This window comes from Ursus americanus, chromosome 14 (genome assembly GCF_024610735.1).
Source record: "Ursus americanus isolate L20-20 chromosome 14, mUrsAme1.1.p, whole genome shotgun sequence".
In the NCBI taxonomy this organism is placed as follows: Eukaryota; Metazoa; Chordata; class Mammalia; order Carnivora; family Ursidae; genus Ursus; species Ursus americanus.
The window spans coordinates 3,431,090-3,450,363 of NC_142140.1; the positions used below are offsets into that span (position 1 = coordinate 3,431,090).

General features: G+C 49.4%; 1 protein-coding gene across 1 annotated transcript in view; it reads right to left on the reverse strand.

The window, feature by feature from the left end:
* The window catches only part of IQSEC1 (IQ motif and Sec7 domain ArfGEF 1), a 379,884-nt gene that overhangs the window by 238,827 nt on the left and 121,783 nt on the right, over positions 1-19,274 (reverse strand). The gene's annotated exons all lie outside the window — the stretch shown is intronic.

The window sequence follows — 19,274 nt, forward strand, 5'->3', positions numbered from 1 at the left end:
TGAATCTCACATTTTCTCTTAATACATTTTATTTTAAACCAGCCCTATGAGACCCTTGGCAAACACTTAAGACTCAACAAACAAATGAGCTGTATACTTTGTTACAATACGATTAGAATTCCTTTTTCCCCCCAAAAGGGCAGGCTCCATGAGAGTGGAGGGCGCGTAAGAAATGACACTGACAAGACCAGGCACCTGGGAAATCCTCGATATCTGTCTCCGCGGATGGAGAGCTCAGGCCGAGTCCCGGGCTCTACCTTCCTACTGTGCGTGGAATTTGTGGGTTTCTCAAATTCAGCTTTTAAACTCGTCAGCTTAGCAGGGAACTTGTCAGTTCCGCGCTCATCTTTCTAGCAATAATCAAGTTACACCATGCGTGAGACGGCCTGTTCCCCGAGTTATTTAATTAGAAGCTGCAGATATTAGCGGGGAAAGAGTCAGCATATTTCACAACAAGCTACGTCTCTGGAAGAGCGCGGGGATGCATGAGTGTGGGAGGAAAGAACAAGGTGAAGTCAGTCCCTGGAAGATCTTAGCTCGATTCTTCTCATTGGGGGCATCGATCTTCGTGCATTTCCAGAGACGCGACTGGAGAGGGGAGTGGGCTGGAGCGGGGCTTAACTGTCACCCCACGGAAGGGAGGGAGGAAAATTTCAGACAGCTGTGGTTCAGGGAGCAGCCTGACCCGAGGGCCCCCCCCCCCGAAAAGTCCCCTCCGAGACTGCTGTCCTGGTTAGAATCAGGCTCAGTTGCTGTAACAAAGGTTCCCCACCCCCCCACCCCCCACCCATGCGAGTGGCGAATGGAAGTTTGCATCTCTCCTGCTTGGTCCAGAGGCAGATAGTCCAGGGCCGGGCTGCTCCAGGAAGCTCCTCTCCCTGATGCCCTGTCATCCCAGACCAGCTGCCCTTGTCCACATGGGCCAGGATGGAGTGCACGATCCCAGCAGCAGGACAGGGGGAGAAGCAGAAAGGGCCTGATTCTCTCTGCCAGGAAACATCCCAGAAGTACAAATCACTTCCCTTCCCATCCTGGAGAGAGAGCCTGGGCACACAACCAGCCGAGCTGCAGAGGACGCTGGGAACTCTGGAGGCTTTTGCTCCGTTCAGTCAGGTGTCTGGATGCCTGGAGTGGTGGACAGTGCCACTGGGAGCCCCATGACATGTCTGCCACCTCCCTTTGAGTGTTTTCTCCCACCGCTGACCACTCCCTCCCTGAGTTCATGTTTTATGAGAGATCATCTACAGACAAACTGCAGTAAGTAGCTCGTAATTCAGAAACCAGTTGCAAACCCACCAGTGGGTGTCAAATCGGCTCTCCACCCAGAGCCCCACTGTGCATATGCAGCCACGGTCACGTGGCTCCCTGCTTGTGGGTCACCCACTCTTTAGACCATGAAGGCCCTCCCTAAGAAAACTCTTCGGCTAATGAGACCAGAGGCAGCCAGTGGCCCAGCAGCAAAGGCCCTGAGCACACAGGAGGAGAGAGTCTCATTGGCAGAATGTTGTCCTCAAAATGGACTGCCTTCCAGGCCCTGAGCTAGGGGACATTTAGGTTTGTAGCTGCAGAGCAAAATGCAGTGGGGGTGGTCCTGGAAATAGGGGTGCTGGTCCAAACCCCCACTCCCAGCCTGCCTCCCCCTAACTCTGTCCTGTATGTGCATAGCCTCCTTCCGTCTGGAAGGCCTCCTCCCATTTCCAGTGGGTGGGGTCCCTCCCAGATGGGGAAAGTGGAAAAGCTAGACTCCTGCATTCCAGTCAGGAAACTCAGCTGCCAGGTTCAGGGACCCCTAAGCCACTTTGGAGGCCCACCCCCACGCCACTTCTGACTCCCCACACAGGCTGGTTCACGGGACTTTGTTACCCTGTTGTGAACTCTTGGTGATAACTAACACAGGCCACAGGACCAAATGTTCCCGTTGGTCCCCCTGAAAATGTTGGGCAATGTTAGCATAGAAAGCAATGCACAATCTCTGCGTTTCCCTGCAATACTCCTGGGATCATTCTCTCATCATTTCCCCATTTAGTTGTTCTGATGAACTCCCAAGTTCTATATCACTGCACGCCTCTCAAACTGGAATGTCTGCAGCCCCGATTCTGTGCGGGGAGGATGCAAAACAGGATACCTGTGATACATCTTTCTGGAGCATCAAATTATTACACGATTTGGAAGAACCCCCCCTCTTCCCCAAACACAGAAGCTAAGAGAAGAGGAGGGGAGGGGAGAAATGCCTCAAGAAAAACAGTGCAGTCTCTGAAGCTTCACCCAGGTGGGGACAGAGGGACACACCTGCAGCTACGGCGGCCTCTCGTCTTGTAGGCCAGACACAGGGATACCCTCTTGGTTTGAATCCCGTGCAGAGAACCCTGCGGCACTGTGCACACTTGCACTGTCCCCGGGACCACGTCCCCTCGCTCGAGCATCCCTGCACACCCAGCCTGCACCTCTTGCATCGCTCCCAACTGCGGCCGTTTGGGCTCAGGCCCTGGCTGATCTCCTGTACCATGTCGCTGGGCTTCCCGGAGCTCGGCATCTTTCCCTCCATTTCAAAGGTTGGGATCGTGGCTCGACTGCTCCAGTGTTTCATTTGGTCCCTGCCTGGCCGTTGGAGAGAAAAGTGGCTTGACTTCTATTTCTGTGACATTGGTTCTTATGTCTAAAACAAAGATGCCTTAGAATCAAGTCTAAGACCCTTCCCACTGCCCTCTGCCGGCCCGGCTATGACCAGATGGAGGCACTGGGGTCATTTCATCAGGCTGCCCCGTGACCTTGGTGGGGGTGGGGGTGGGGGTGGGGGTGGGGGTGGAGGTGGAGGTGGAGTCTCTTTCTGAGGACACACCTTGGGGCCAGTTGGTTCCCTCTGGGGCTTCACTACTGCTGCTGGTGCAGGGGGGTGGGTGGAGGAGGCCCCAGGGCTCCGCTGGGGGGTTGGGCTGGGGCTGGTGGTCCTGGATTCTAGGCTCGGTAGGGCACTGTCAGGCACTTTGTCCTTCTGCTCTGTCTTCTGGTCCCCTTCAGGCCACTGTGCTTCCTCCACTGAAGAATGAGGCCGGTATACAGTGGCTCATCGGCAGTATTTTTTACTGCCTCTGAGGCCTGCTGAACCTCCTGGGTTGGGGAAGGACTGTGGCTGTTGGGGTCAGCAGAAGCGGAGGGCCTTACCATGAGGGTGCGGCCCTCGGCCTCACATTTCTTAGAGCTCACAGCAGGGAGGTGGCCATCACGTGGTCACACCTCCAGCCTGTTAGGAGTCCTGCATCTGGTCCCACCCGTAGCCCATGTTTGCCATCACCTGAGTCACCCTGGGGTCTCTGTCATCACAGGATGGCTCCCTGTAAGGCCTCAGTTGCTCCCCCTGCCCCATATTTACCCAGAGGTCCTTCGTAACGTCTTTTATTTTATTTTATTTTTTTAAAGATTTTATTTATTTATTTGACAGAGATAGAGACAGCCAGCGAGAGAGGGAACACAGCAGGGGGAGTGGGAGAGGAAGAAGCAGGCTCATAGCGGAGGAGCCTCACGTGGGGCTCGATCCCATAACGCCGGGATCACGCCCTGAGCCGAAGGCAGACGCTTAACCGCTGTGCCACCCAGACGCCCCTCATAACATCTTTTAACCTTCCTCTCTTGCTGGGGTCGATGGTCATCCATGTGGTCAAGCGGTTTTCCCATCTGAGGGACATAAATACCGGAATGTAGCCGCCCTGCTTAATTATTTGTTGTTGCTGCTCCCAGAAGTCTTCCCCCACAAAGGCGGGCACCCAGTGCTCGAACAATACGAAACCACCCCAGCCACACATCCATGGGAGGGCCGTCATATTTTCAGCGCGGGGTGCATCCTGGGGCAGCAAAAGGGGGGCTACCTCAGAAAGCATTGAGTTTGTAGCCAGCAAACTCGATGCCGAGGCCAAATTCTGTGAATTTTATATTCAGCTCCCCAACAAAAAGCACATTCTCCGGTGTCAGATCTCCACACACAACACCTTTTTGGTGGCCATACCGAACGCCCGACGACAGCCGGCAGAGTTTGCCTGGAGCCCCTTCTCGGTCACTCAGCCGTGGTGCACTAAGGAGTCACACGGGTCTCCTCCACTTACATAGTCTCAAACGAGGAATATTTTCTCAGTGTGGGTCCCCTCACACGACTTCATAATATTGGGGGCATTCAAGGCCTTCATAGTTTGGGCTTCACAAAAAAGTCCCTGGAGGCCGGTGGTGTTCTGCTGGGTGTTCTCGATGACCTTCACAGTCACCTTTGTCCTGGCCAAGAGGTGCTGGGCCAACTCCGTGGCGGCGAAGCTGCCCTCACACATGGTCCCGAGGAACTCGCACACAGTACGCTTCTCCTCCTCCACAGAAACGGCCGTGACGCCCCGAGCCCGGGGACGGGCTGACTACACCGACAATACTACACAGCAATGCTAACGATGCCTACTAACTAGGCTAACTAACAACACTGACTATGCTAACTAACCGTACAGACTGTACGAAACGCGCTAATACGAACAACGCCGACCACGCTAATAATACTAACGACACTATGCTTACTCTCCGAGCCAACGGTGTGACCTCTGCTCGCTGTACTCAAACCCTCACACCAAGTAAAGACAAAAAAAGAAAAAAACCCCAAAACAATGAAAAGTGAGAAAAGCATGAAGAAAAAATGAGAGGAAAAAATAAGAAAAAAGAAAGTAAAGAAAATCGAGGAGAGAAAAAAGAAAAAAGGAAAAAAAAAAAGGTAGGAAACAAGGTCACTAGGGTCAAAGTCGGTCAGGTCACCAAAGCTCCCTGAGCTCTACAGACCACAAACCCAGGCCGAGTCAGGGACCAGTCATGGCTACAGATAAAACCATAGCAGTTTCCTTACTTTTTGTTCCCAAGACCCTTTAACTCAAAAAAAAAAAAAAAAAAAAAAATCCCAGAGAGCTTTGTGTCTGTGTGGGTTTTTCAAGATTGATATTTACTTTATTAGAAATCAAAATCTGTAGGCTACTTCCATGGTCTTTTCATTTCCAGTTTGACAAAAACTGTAATTTTCAATTTAAAGACCTCATCGTGTCTACACTTCAAAAACTCAATTCCTTTGGTTTAAACTCTGGTCTCAAAATGCTGCTACAACTTAACAGACATCACGATACTATAGGAAAATGTTCTGTTGCATAAAACGCAATAAGGGTCATTATTAACATCTCGGAAGCTCAGAGGAAGATTGCTTTCGTCGTATTTTCACCAATAAGGTCGTGAGCAGATTTCTCATCAGAAACCTTGGAGGTCAGAAGGCTTGGGTTGAGGTGTTCAAAGTGTTGAAGGGACAAAGCTGTCAACCAAGAATCCTACATTTGGTGAAACTGTCCTTCAAAAATGGGGAAGAAAAGAAGACCTTCCCAGATAAACTGAAGCAGAGAGACTTGCCCTGACCACTGGACCAGGGCTGCAGTGGAGGGAGTCCTTCAGGTTGAAAGGCAAGGGAGGGCACTGGGCAATAACTCAAGAAGCCTTCTGGAGGAATAATCTCTGGTAAAAGTAAATACACAGGCAATTATGAAAGTTAGTACTGTTACAACTTTGATTCACAGCTCTATGTGTTTTCTACATTAAGAGACTGATACATACGTATACACACACACATATATTTAAACATTTAAATAGAGAGCATAGGAGCAGGGGAAGAGGCAGAGGGAGAGAGAAAATCCCAAGCAGACTCCACGCCAAGCATGGAGCCAGATGTGGGGCTCAATCTCATGACCCTGAGATCATGACCTGAGCCGAAATCAAGAGCTGGACACTCAATGAACTGAGCCACCCACATGCCCTGAGACTAATATAGTTAAAAACCTAGGGGCACCTGAGTGGCTCAGTTAGTTAAGCGTCTGCCTTTGGGTCAGGTCATGATCCCCAGGGTCCTGAGATTGAGTCCCACATTGGACTCCCTGCTCAGCGGGAAGTCTGCTTTTTCCTCTCCCTCTGCTGTTCCCCCTGCTCGGACTCTTTCACTCTCTCTCAAATAAATAAATAAATAAAATCTAAAAAAAAAAATCTAATTATGGGTCTATGCTTTTGGACACACGATGCATAAAGATGTTATTTTGTGACTTCAGTAACTGAAAGAGGGGGAGGTTAGGACTGTAGAGAAGCTGAGTTCTCATGTTATTGAGGTTAACCTGGTATGAATTGAGATGAGGGCGCTGTAACTTTAGGATGTTAAATATAACCCCGTGGTAACCGCACACACACGAGCTATAAAACATACATGAAAGGAAATGAGAAGGGAATATACAATGTTCCACTAGACAGAAAAATCAACTACACGTAAAAGAAGACAGTCATGCAGAAAATGGGAGACAAAAAGCAAGAAGGCAAATAGAAAACAAAGAGCAAAAGGGCAGAGGTAAGTCCTTCCTTATCAGTAATTACTTTAAATGTAAATAGATTCCGCAGATTAGCAGAAGGAATAAAAACACGTGATCGGGGCGCCTGGGTAGCGCAGTCGTTGGGCGTCTGCTCAGGGCGTGATCCCGGCGTTATGGGATCGAGCCCCACATCGGGCTCCTCGGCTAGGAGCCTGCTTCTTCCTCTCCCACTCCCCCTGCTTGTGTTCCCTCTCTCGCTGGCTGTCTCTCTGTCACATAAATAAATAAAACCTTAAAAAAAAAAAAACCACATGATCCAACTATCTGCTGTCTACACACTTGAGATCCAAAGACACAAAAAACTGAACATGAAGGAGCGGGAAAAGACGATCCGTGCCAAGTGTCACGGAAAGAGTAGGCCGGCCGTGTATTAACTAAGAGGTCCAACACAGCGAGAAGATGAAGTGATAAACATTTACACACCTAACGAGAGACCCTCGAAAGACATGATGAAAAAATTGACAGAACTGAAGGGAAAAACAGTTCTAAAATAATTGTTGGAGCCTTCAATACCCTACTCTGAATAATGGACAGAACAACCAGACAGAAGATAGGACGCAGAGGACTTGAACAAGACGATAACCCAACCGGATTCAACGGACGCATGCAGGACTGCACCCAACGACAGCACACCCGTCCTTCTTGAGGGCTCACGGGACCTTCTCTGGGACGGACCTTGGGTTAGGCCACAAGTTAGGTCTCAGTAGCTGTTATAAGATAGATGTCATACAAAGTCGCTTTTCCAACCACAATAAGATGAAGTCAGAAATCAGTAACAGAAGGAAAAGTGGGAAATTCAAAAATCTATGACAACTAAAAACATATTCTTAAAGAACCAATGTGTCAAAGAAGAAATCACAAGGGAATTAGAAAATACTTAGAAATGAAAGAAATGAACTACAACAAAACTCACAGAAAACAAAGCAGTGCTAAGGGGGACATTTATAGCTATAAACACTTACATTAAAAATCAAGACGGGGCGCCTGGGTGGCTCAGTCAGTTAAGTGGCTGCCTTCAGCTCAGGTCGTAATCCTGGGGTCCTGGGATTGACCCCGTGTCGGGCTCCCTGCTCAGCAGAGGAGTCTGGTTTTCCCTCTCCCCCTGCCCCTCCCCTGCTTGTGCTCTCTCTCTCACACACACTCTCTCTCAAATAAATAAATAAAATCTTTTAAAAAAAGACAGAGGGGTGTCTGGGTAGCTCAGTTGGTTAAGTGTCCGACTGTTGATTTCAGCTCAGGTCATGATCTCAGGGCTGTGAGATCAAGCCCCGCATTGGGCTCTGCCCTGAGCATGGAGCCTGCTTAAGATTCTCTCTCTCCCTTTGCCCACCCCCCTAAAAGAAAAATCAAGAAGACATCAGGTCAACACCATAACTATGCAACTTAAGAAACTAGAAAAAGCCAAAGCTATGAAAGGAAGGAAATAATAAACACTAGAGCAGAGATAAATGGAACAGAGGATAGAAAAAACAGAAGAGAAAATCCACAAACCCAGAAGTTGTTTCTTTGAAAAGATCAACAAAATTGACACACTGCTAGGCTGCAAGACTGCATCGCCACTGACTCTTAGGGACACAGAAAGGACCAGAGTGCTCTCAACAAGTGTCCTCTAACAACTGGGAGGACCCAGACAAAATGGACAAATTTCTAGAAACATAAAACCTACCAAGACTAAATCACAAAGAAAGAGAAAATCGGAATTGATTTGGAACTATAAGGAGATTGAGTCAGTAATTGAAAACCTCTTGACCAAACCAGTCCCGCCTCTGACAGCTTCACTGGTGAATTCTACCAAACACTGAAAGAATTAACACCAACCTTCTCAAACTCTCCCAAAAAGTTCAGGAGAAAGAACACTACCTAACTAATTCTATCAGGCTGGTGTTGCTTTGACACCCCCCAGATATCTCTGGCCCACTTCCAGACAGTCACCAGAGGATTTTTCTAAAACATCCAGCCAGCCAAGGGGGTCTGCCTTTGGCTCAGGTCATGATCCCAGGGTCCTGGGATGGAGCCTCGTGTCAGGCTCTCTGCTCAGCGGGGAGCCTGCCTTTCCCCTCCCTCTGCCTGCCACTCTGCCTACTTGTGCTCTCTCCCTCTCTGTCAAATAAATAAATAAAATCTTAAAAAAAAAATTAAAACTTCCAGCCAGATGAGTTCTTAGCTCAGTGACTCGAGTCTGGTTCCTATGAAATCCTTCTCTTTCCTGTGTAAGGAGAGGACCAGTAGTGCCTCCAGAATCAGGCTGAACACATATGGACCCCTTCCGAGAGCCTCGGCCCACAACTCCAAAATTGGGCAATCTTTCTTTGCAACTCTGCTGGGCCACAAGATTCATTAGACTCCTGAGAAAAATGACCAATTAATGGACCCATACATTATAATACCATCTTGCAGCTAGATAATGCTTTATAAAGGGGGGAGATTTGGAAATTGGGCCTTAAGATTTTGTCTGCATCTTGCTTTTGTGTCTGTAGGTGTGTCCATATATGTTGTAAATGTGAGATGTTTTCTCCACCTCCAGGCGGTATTGTTAAAATTAATTTGGGGAAGTGCCCTGTGTAGTTGGTTTAAAGGCAAGTGCTTATAAGGATTGGCTATTCTAAAACTCGGAAAGATAGAAACTCACCCAAATTATTTCTCCGGTTCATGTGATCTTGGAAAACATTTGCTATTAAAGCTAACTTAAGGTTGTTTGTTTAATTAAAATGGATATGCCTTTAGAATTGCCATTAAGTACAAATTTTTATTCTGCCTGTGTTTATTGAAAGTCAAGCAAGTTCATATTATCTCCCTTGCAAAATGCATCAGAGAAGAAAAAAGAACTTTGTCTAACGCCAATGAAGCTTTCTGGGCCAGCAAAGAACAAATACACAGATGTAAATGATTTCAATGAATGTAATCGAGACCCCTGGGAAAAATCAGGGAAACAACTCTGTGTGCAATGAAAAGTGAGACTGGTTACTTGAAGAGGGAAAACCTAGGGCAAACTCCGAATGAATGTAAAAAGGAAAGTTGTAGACGGTTTGTGAGAAGGGAATCTCGAGGAAGGAATGTTATGCACGGCCGGGACTGAGATTATGGAGATTAGCATGTAGAAAGAGTACTCCACACCTGGGGAAGCGGAGGGAGAGCAAGAGAACAAGATCGGGTGGAAGTTCAGCGGTGATTCAACACCAACGGAAGCCGTAGGCGACTCTCCGAGGAGTTCCAAGAGTTGGACTGCCCTTCGGAGCCATCTTAAATTAGGTCAAAGGGGCTGGAGCATCATCACGGTCCTTGGATGTGACCACCTGGGAAGGGGGCATGCCCTTGCCAAGGCAGCTGTCTGCAGTCAAGGCCGTCCCCGACGGCGTCTGAGGGTTGAGGACTGTTGGCAGCCTTCCTACAGCTGGGAGACCTTCGCTCCTGCTGGAGATGCTGGTCAGCACATCCCAACTCCCATCACAAGAACTCCATGCGGTGCCCTGGATGTCCTTGTCAAAGTCAGTCTATATCAGTGTGGGAGATGACACAGAGGAAAACGGAGGGACTGCATGCATTTTTAAAAATGTACCTTGTTGCAGTGAATGAGTTTTAATATCAGAAGGATACTGGTGGAAGACTGGAACTTGGGTTTTCTCTCTGTTCCTATGACAGGGCCTTCTTATCGATCTAAATTATAAACAAAGGTTTTTCTTTATCTTTAAGCTGCCTAGAAAAACAAAGTTTCTATGTCTTGTCTCTGTGAGGTCTTTGATTACTTAGGAAAGTTGAGTCTGCTCAATATTAAGAGAGTTAAGGTTTGTTAACAACTGTAACCCTCTGCATTTGCCTTGAGAATCTCTTCTTGTCCCCTTGGCTAAGTCAAGTATCATGTTTTGTAATGATCCGTAATCCTATTTAGGCACGTGCTTTAAAATCTTCTGATATTTGGCAGTCTTCCAAAAATTCAGCTTCTAAATGACTAATTAGGCTTGTTCATTTGCTATCTCCAATCACATGGGAAGCATTGCCAAACAAGGACTGAAAACCCATCTTAGGCTAGATTGTACGGTTGAGTGCTATAACTGTTCTAGAAATTTTATACAATTCCTAAGGTTCTGACGTGTCTTGGTATAATGTCATCACTTGTAATTCTAATTATTGAAGAACCGTGTGTCACAGAATTTCCTTGTCAACTGCATCGTATTGACAAATACAGGTCTCTGATCCCTTTAAGATTGTAAAGCTAAACTGAGTAAGAATTTCCAGAACTAATGGGGAACCTACATTTAAACAGACCGTTGTTTGAAACACTGCTGGTTCTCTAGTGTTTGCTCTTCCGGATTGAAGCCTGCCTAGGACTTACAGAAATTTGGTAAAAAAAGTATTTCTTTGTAAACAGATATGAAACATTCATCTCTTCCTCTCTACCTGATACCACCAGAATTCAGAAACTCTCAGTGAGTATTTTTATATTTTCATGGCAATGTATTTACTTGGATAAGGTCAAAGAATCTGTTCTCCTTGTAACAGGACACAATTGGAAACACTGGTCATATTCTCAAGGCTTGGACTGGAAATGTCATAGTTGAGGAAGATATCCACGACTCAGATATGACCAGACAGCTTTGAGGAACTGCGGTTGACTTTATGGAGCCAATGAAGCCCCTTGGAAAAATCACCTGATACCTTGCTTACAAAGTTTCCAGCAGCTTTACCAGGTGAATAAGAAAGGTTACTTCCTTGGGGCGCCTGGGTGGCACAGCGGTTAAGCATCTGCCTTCGGCTCAGGGCGAGATCCCGGCGTTCTGGGATCGAGCCCCACATCAGGCTCCTCCGCTATGAGCCTGCTTCTTCCTCTCCCACTCCCCCTGCTTGTGTTCCCTCTCTCGCTGGCTGTCTCTATCTCTGTCGAATAAATAAATAAAACCTTAAAAAAAAAAAAAAAGAAAGGTCACTTCCTGGCAGGTGCAGGATCCTTAGGATATATTGGGGACCTTGAGAAGAGAGAAATCCACCCAAATCTATGGGTGTTGCAGGCAAAGTCTGATGGCAAGTATTTGGCTTGGCTTCCTAGCCTTTAGAGGCGGTTAAAAGTTCAATCTGACATTCCTTATGAAAAGTTCCAGCAGGGGCGCCTGGCTGGCTCAGTCAGTAAAGCCTGTGACTCTTGATCTCGGGGTCATGAGTTCAAGCCCCATATTGGGTGTAGAACCTACTTAAATAAATTTTAAAATAGAAAGAGTGTTAAAAAAAAAAAAAAAGAATCCAGCAAAGCAGATTAAAAACAAAAACCAAACCTATCTGACCAATCACCATTGTTTCTACACCTATGTAAACAGGCCAACTTTATTAAAATTGGACTTATTTTACAAAGGACTTAGTCTTAATTTGGCTATCTTTGGTGGAAATGAGGGTGACTCTTACAGAGAGAAATTGTTTCAGTAACACACTTTGAAGGTGCTGGATTCTAGTTCTGATGAACTGTCCTTGAGTGTTGGTTGGTTGCCTGTAACACTGGGCTGGGTCCTGAATTCTTCTGGTTTCCTTGAATATCTGACTATAACTCTCCAAACTAAGGTTTCCAGTTTTCTCCCACTGTCTTGACTTGAATCACTGAGAACTAAAGCTGTCCTTTTTCCTGAAATGCTACAAACTAACTCGACAGCCCAAAGTAAACGTCAGAGGAAAATTGCCACAATGGCCCACGTGGAGACCATCTCCATGCCTGTGCTATAGGGGCCACTCGGAAAGATCACCAGAGACACACGGATCACTGAACAAGCTTATTGCAGCCGTCCAGACTGGACGATCTGCCATTGGAAAATCCAGACTTTGAAGTGTTCATGGATGGGGATGGTTTCACAGATCAAAGACAACGAAGAGCTGGATGCAGGGGTGACCCATCAGCTATTGTCCACTGCCAAGCATGCCAGAAACTGGACGACTGCCCAAGGGAACCATGCTGGCAGCCCATACAAAGACTCCAACACCCTCTATAATGGCTTTAGGACCAAACGTAGATTTAACTAAATATCAATCCCAATATTCCTTGGAGGACAGTAGAGGAACTAAGGAATGGGGATTTGGACACCCTGCTGGCACTAATACTGGCTGGAAGTGTAACGAATCCTTATTCCAGAACATCTTATGGAAGAAATAATTGGCCATATTCACCAAAGCACCCATTATGAGAAAGATGTTACTCTTCAGTGGATCTGGTAGTATATTGTGGGTTCCAATCTTCAGAGAACTGCTTAGAAACATGCCACTTGTGCTAGAAATAATCCTTAGACTGGGCCCCCGCCAGTTTTAAAAGGTATACAGCTTGGAGCCACCAAACCTGGAGAAGACTGGCAGGTGGCCCTTACCAGGATGCCAAAAACAACAGATGATTCTTGGTATTTGCTAATATTTGCAGACACCTTTACAAGCTGGGTTGAAGCTTTTCCACTTTGTTCAGAGAAGGCCTCAGAAGTTTCTTTTTTTTTTTTTTAAAGATTTTATTTATTTGAGAGAGAGAGAGAGAGAGAGAGAGAGATCACAAGCAGGGGGAATGGGTAGAGGAAGAGGCAGACTCCCTGATGGGCAGGGAGCCTGATGCAGGACTCAATCCCTGGACCCCGGGATCATGACGTGAGCCCAAGGCAGATGCTTAACCGACTGAGCCACCCAGACGCCCCAGGGCCTCAGAAGCTGTCAAAACACCTGCAAGCAAAATCATTCCCAGGTTTAGACTGCTGCTAATAATTCGGAGCGACACTGGAGTGAAAAATCACATGAATGGCGTCCGATGCCTTGGACACTCAATGGAAATCACACACCTCCTGGAGATCCCAACTGACTGGAAAAACAGAAAAAATGAATTACGGCAAAGATATGCCAAGACACCAACTTAACTCGGGGAAAAAGCCTTGCCATCTGCCCTGCTTTGCATAAGAGTAGCCGCTGTGAAATGTTATATGGATGACTTTCCACGTTCTTTTCATGACTTAGGAGTTCCCAGAGGACTCACATCAGGGAATTATACTATCAGGTACAGTCAATACATAAGTTTGCTTCCAGCAACTTGACGTTCTTCCCAAGTGTGGCCTTATGCTGCCTGAATCCTTTAGTGACATCAAAAGGTGTCACCAAGGACCTGAAGAGCAGGTCCCCAGAGGACCAGCTCCAACCTCATTGGACAACATCCTTCAAGGGGCTGTTGGCCACCCTCAGAAAACTACAGGGAAGTCAGCCCTGGATCCATCACACCCGAATTACGAGAATGCACAGGTTCCCTACCTGGGAAGAGGGAGAACATCGAAAAGGACCCCGCTCAGACCTGTGAGCCTCTGATGGACCTGAAACTACTACTACTTAGGGAGAGCTGGTCCAAGAAATCAGTCCATGAGCACAACACGCTACTGGGTCACAATCACCCTCCCCTAAAACCCTCGATAGAACATAGTACAAGAACTATTGACCAAAGTACAAATAGTACTTAGAATAGTCCAGACCAGTGCAGAAAGCTTCCATTCCTCTACCCCAGTCTTCACCCCACTGTAGTGGGAAGGAAAGAGAGCAGTCATCGTCCCAATATGCTCGAGGATGAGGACCGAACAAAAGACAGTGGGGACTGAAACCAGCAACCAAAGGGTTAACAGAACAAAAAAGCACAATTGCAACTTTCTACCCAGACCTTCCTCCTTTGCCCCTAAGTATCCCTGACTCTCCTCCTGGGGCAGGGGGTGGATTTCAGGCTTCCCTCCCATCTCCCAGTTTGGCTGCCTCTGGAATAAACGCTCTCCTCGCTGCATGCTTGATGTCTCAGCGATGGTCTTGGCCGCACATCAGACGGATGAACTTGGGTTCGCTTACACATACAGTAGGTACTCAGTAAAGACTGAAAGAGTGTCAGCTCTGAGGCTTGCAGAGCTCAGTGTCTGGTCCATGGTGACACAGAGGGTAGGGACGAGGAGAAGAAGAATTTAATTCAGAATCGTCTGACCCCAGTGCCTCTATTCCCATCCACAGTGCTAAGAAATTTCTGCTCTCCTCCCGCGGCCGCCCGCTCAGCCCTTAGCACAGCACCTGTGGACCCAGAAGGCCCCAGCCCCTCTGCCTGATTTGGAGCCAGCTCTCATTCCATCCCGGAGGTGACAGTTCAACTCTGTTTACCCAGCACCGCAAACGCCCCAGCTTTGTCTGCCACCTTGGGCAATTTTCATACCTCCTTGCACACAAAATAAATTGCATGTTCTCATTTTGGGTTTGAGGGGGGCAAATGGCCCAGTTAATTACAAAGGCTGCCTTGCTTTGGCACGGAGTGATGGGAGATGTTCACAGGAAAATGGATTAATTTTGACTAATTGCTTTCACTTACATGTCTTAGTTCCAATTAAGACAACATTTGTAACCGAGCCCACCTTCTCCAGAAGCAGCTCCCATGCTCCCCAGACAAGCAGCCCTCAGGTTTCACCGGCTGCTCAAGGTCCTGAGAAACTTGCTGGCTGGGACCTTTGGGAAATGCCAGTCAATGTTTCAAGATCCCTCCCGGGGAGATCTAGGGGAACTACCTTGTTTAGTGCTCCTGCAGATTGATCCGCCCACGCTTCTGAGGCAGGCACAGCCTGGCTGTGTGTTTAGGCCGCCTGTTACAATCCGCAAGGACAGAGCCTGCAAATCTGTATATTCCGCAAGCACCAGAAGGCTATTCGAACTGGAAAAGCTCTGGGTGTCAAGACTCGGGTCTGCATAGGAAAGCCCTGTTATCTAGGGGAGCTGTTCAAGGATTTCTTTGCCTCGTTTCCCAGAGCAGACAAAATGGGGCTCACCATAACTCTCTTGAAGGGGTGGGGTTGGTTGTGCAGGTGAGGTGAGGCCCCGACCCACAGTGAACACTCATTAAATGGTACTTGTTCCTGCTAGTGAACATGGCTGGGTTCATTTCAGGGAGTTAATGAGAACCGCGGAAAAACAAAAGACAAGGCTTTTGTGCTGAACAAAGTCCTTGAACCTCAAACACTGTATCAGCACCCTCTCTGGGCCCTCTGTGCAGCTATTCATTCTTTCAAACTCCAAACTCTGCAAAGCTCTTCTTTTCCCACCTCCCCACAACCGATAAATCATTACAAGGTTCAAAGTGGAGGGCGTCGGCAGCCTCCCCCAGAATGGAGTGGAAAACAGACACACGCGCCCTGGGAGCAAGGGAGCAAAGTCCTACGTTTGCAAAATGGTCAAAACTGAGTCATTTCATTTGTGGAAAATGAATACATCTGATCTTGCAAATGTTTCGCCTCGGGGAAAAGGAGCGCGCACGCATCCGCAAACAGGCTTCTCCTGGCAAAAACCGAACCTGCTGCTCTGGGGGGGCTCCACCAGCCCACCAGAAAGCCTGCGGCGCATGTCCGCATGTCTGTCCTTGCAGCGTAAAGAGAAAACGTTGCCAAGCAGGGGCCTCAGGGTGGGGGGCGGGTCAGCCAAGGAGGGTCTCTCAGGGTTCATTTCCTTAACATTTAGCAAAGACCGTCAACTCTTGGTGGCCGTCCAGACCTTAGCTGGGATCATAACATCCAGGCACTGCCTTTCTGAGTCAAATGTAGCCCCCTCTGCCCACGATTTTTGGTGTTTATTGTGGAAAGGGGGATGAAGCAAGGGGGGGCATTATCCACTAAGCAGGGTAGATGGTCCAATTTTTTCCCCCTTCCATCTTATGGCCTGAAAATATTTATGAGTTCTAAATCCAATTAAGCAAACATTAATTTGTACCCGTTCTGTGGACAAGGCATTGTGCCCGGGGTTCCCAGTGAGACCAAGGTGAATTCAGTCCACTAAGCCTGTTGGTGCCTGCTCTGTGCTCTGTGCTGGGAGACAACCGGGGGGCCTCACCCAGGTTCCTTACTCTGCGTGGGGGGTTAAGGGCTCAAGTCGGTAGGACAGCAACCAACGCGAACAGGGGTATCAGAAGGAAGCACAAAAAGCCAAGGAGCGCAAGCAGGGGAAGGGCTCTTCAGCCATGACCCCCTCGGTGCTTCGGGGAGGCAGCAATGTGAGGGTTCTGAGAAAGGCTCGGGTCTGCCGAGGGGAGGGGGCAGAGGAAACGGCATTAGTCCCACAGAAGCTCAAGGCAGGCAGGGAATCTATGGATGCATCTAGAACCGGTGAGCAGCACCACTGGGTGGCTGCAGAAGATGCATGGGGGACAGGAGCAGGGAACTGGGCTGTGCAGGTGGCAGGTGCCGGGCCCCAGGGGCCTCAGTGAGAGCCACAGCTGTGGTGCTGGGCAACGGGGCTCCCTGGAGGGTGAAGGGGGGGGCGGGGCAGTCACTGTCAGACTTGAGTTCTAGAACAATCCTTCTGGTGCCCCCCCCCCATGGGAGAACACTAGGCAGAAGACCAGGGTCCCTTTAGGAAGACACTTCATGGCCACTCTTCCCTGGGAAACAAAGTTTGCAGCTGTCCGGGGGTAGTAACCCGAAGCACAGAGAGTGGGTCAGATCTGAACCATCTGGGGGGCTTCCTGTTCTGTGCCTCTGTACCCACCCTGTGCTAGTGAGCAGAGAGAGGCCTGACCCCCTGCGGTGACAGCTCCCTGGGGGCCAAAACACACGCCTGGCACAGGACAGAGATGCAGTCAAGGCCTGACAACAGCATCTTAAAGTCCCAGCAGTGGCTTTTCCCAGGAGTCCTAAAGGTCGCCGGGCCTGTGCCCAAGAGTCTACACAGCACAGGAGAAGTCGCTACGGGGTTGGGTTCTTGAGCCTTAGAAAAACTTGAGATGCAGCCTTCTCTGCTTGGACCCCCATCGGTTTTCTTCCCTGCCCAGCTCCTCATCTCTAGGTGTCCTGCTGAGAACCATTTGGCTCGAGCTGTGAACATATGTTCCAATTTGCAGACAGTGCCCCGCTCCCGTTCCCAGGCCGTTCCTTATTCTCTCCACACAGGTCCTTGCCCGTGCTGTCCCCTCACCGATATGTCCTTCCCACCCTTCCCCTTGAGCGGGGTATCACGCTCCAGCTTCAGGGCTCTCGTCCGATACCTGCCCTGCAAAACCAGGTTCCCGAGAGCCCACAACACACAGCCCCCAGGGGGTGGGCAGGCAGGGGGTTTAGGGCTAAACATCCACCCCACACACGTCTCCCAGCACCCATTCGATTAGGAACTTGGCTGAATTTGCAGGTGAAGGCCCACTGGTCTCCGGGTGAGTAGAGCAGAGGGGGGCGGGGGCTCAGATCCTAAAGCAGAGAGAGGCAGTGGAGAGTGGGGCTGAGGGCCCTCTCCTTCCTATTCCCCCCGTGAATCCCCTTCCAACGTTGGTGCATACCCCAGTGACGGGATGCTCACTACCCCTCGGCACCCCACCCTCTCTTCAGACAGCTCTTCACCTTTAACAAATATCTGGATAGCTAAGACATTTGCGTGGTTCCAAACTCAAGCAACAGCACAGTACACACTTCGAGGAGGCTCACAGCCGCTCTTGAACCTCCGCACTCTGCTCCCCATCTCCCAAGGGACCATTCTAATAACTGCTTGTGTCTCCTGCCATTACTTACCTATGCAAACTTTACAAGCAAGAAACCGTGTTCTTATATCTGATTTTTCTTATTCAAAATGTAATGCGAGATACACGCTCTCCTGCCCCTTGCTTTGCTCACGAAACAACATACCTGGGGCCTCTTCCCCCATCAGCCCACCGAGGGCACCCTCCCCCGGCTTTCACAGCTGCACATACTCAGGGTGGGCCATGGTTCCAGAATGCCCAGCAGGCCCTCCTCCGGCATCTCCTGGCCTTGGCCATTCTCCATCTCTCAGCGTATCTCCTCTCCGTTCTCAGGCCTATGGCGACCTGGCCCTCACCCCATTCGTAGGCCTTGTATGACACTCTATTCAGTACCCCCCTCACCCTGAGTGTGCCTCTGCTTCCTGCTGGAACCCTGCCCTCCCACTGCCCCTTATTCTGCCTCCCTCGCTTGGGACCACCACGCATGTCTCCTGGGTTAAGCCAAAGCCAAGTGCACGAGTACAGAATGGGACCTCCCCGTGCTGCTTCCTGGAGCCTCCCCAGGACCCAGCCACCATCATCCATCTGCATTTCTCTCTCCCCAGACTGCCTAGAGGACCCCACCCAAGCCTGAAACTCCCAGCTCCAGGCCCAGGATGAGCCTCTTATCTCCCCAGCCTGGTCACAGTGCGATTCAAACCAGCCACAAATCTGAAATCCCATTTGCTGCCAAGGGGCCTGGGCGTCCCCTGTGACTCTTCAATGGCCTCCTTGCTTCTCCTCCCCTCTCCCACCCTCATCAGCACCCTATCATCTCCCATCCCTCATGGCCTTCTTGGTCCCCCAACTCAAGCCTTGAGACCTGGCCCCAGCCCCCTGGGCTAGACCACTAGCACCCTGGGGTTCTGGTGCCTACCAGCCCCTCTCCTCGGTCCAGTCAGTATCCCCGCTGTGACCCCCCTCCATGCTGACCCCCTACCCTCCACTGGTGGGGGAGGAGAGAGGCAGGGTCTCAACTGCAAGCATCATCTGCTCCATGTGCCATGGAGACATACTGCAGCAGTCAAGGCAGGCAGGAGCCTGCCCTTCCACCAAACATCCCAAGTCTGGTCCCGGGGGCTGTCTGAACTGAGAAGCTTCCAGTCTTCGATATGTCACAGTCTAGGTAAACCAGACACCACGACAGCCCTTGAGGGGACGAAACAACCCCCAAGCAGGGTGACCTCCAGGAAGGTCATTCCAGAATCAGGAAAGCCTGCACAGTAAACCAGGGCTCTTGCTGCTCTCGGACATGAAGCTAGCAGACAGAGCATGGCCAAGGTCCGCGGGTGGCAGGCCAGGGCCAGGAGTGGCAAGGGAGCAGGGCTCTGACCTGGTGAGACCTCATCAGAGAGAAATCAAAGCACATGGTTTCATGG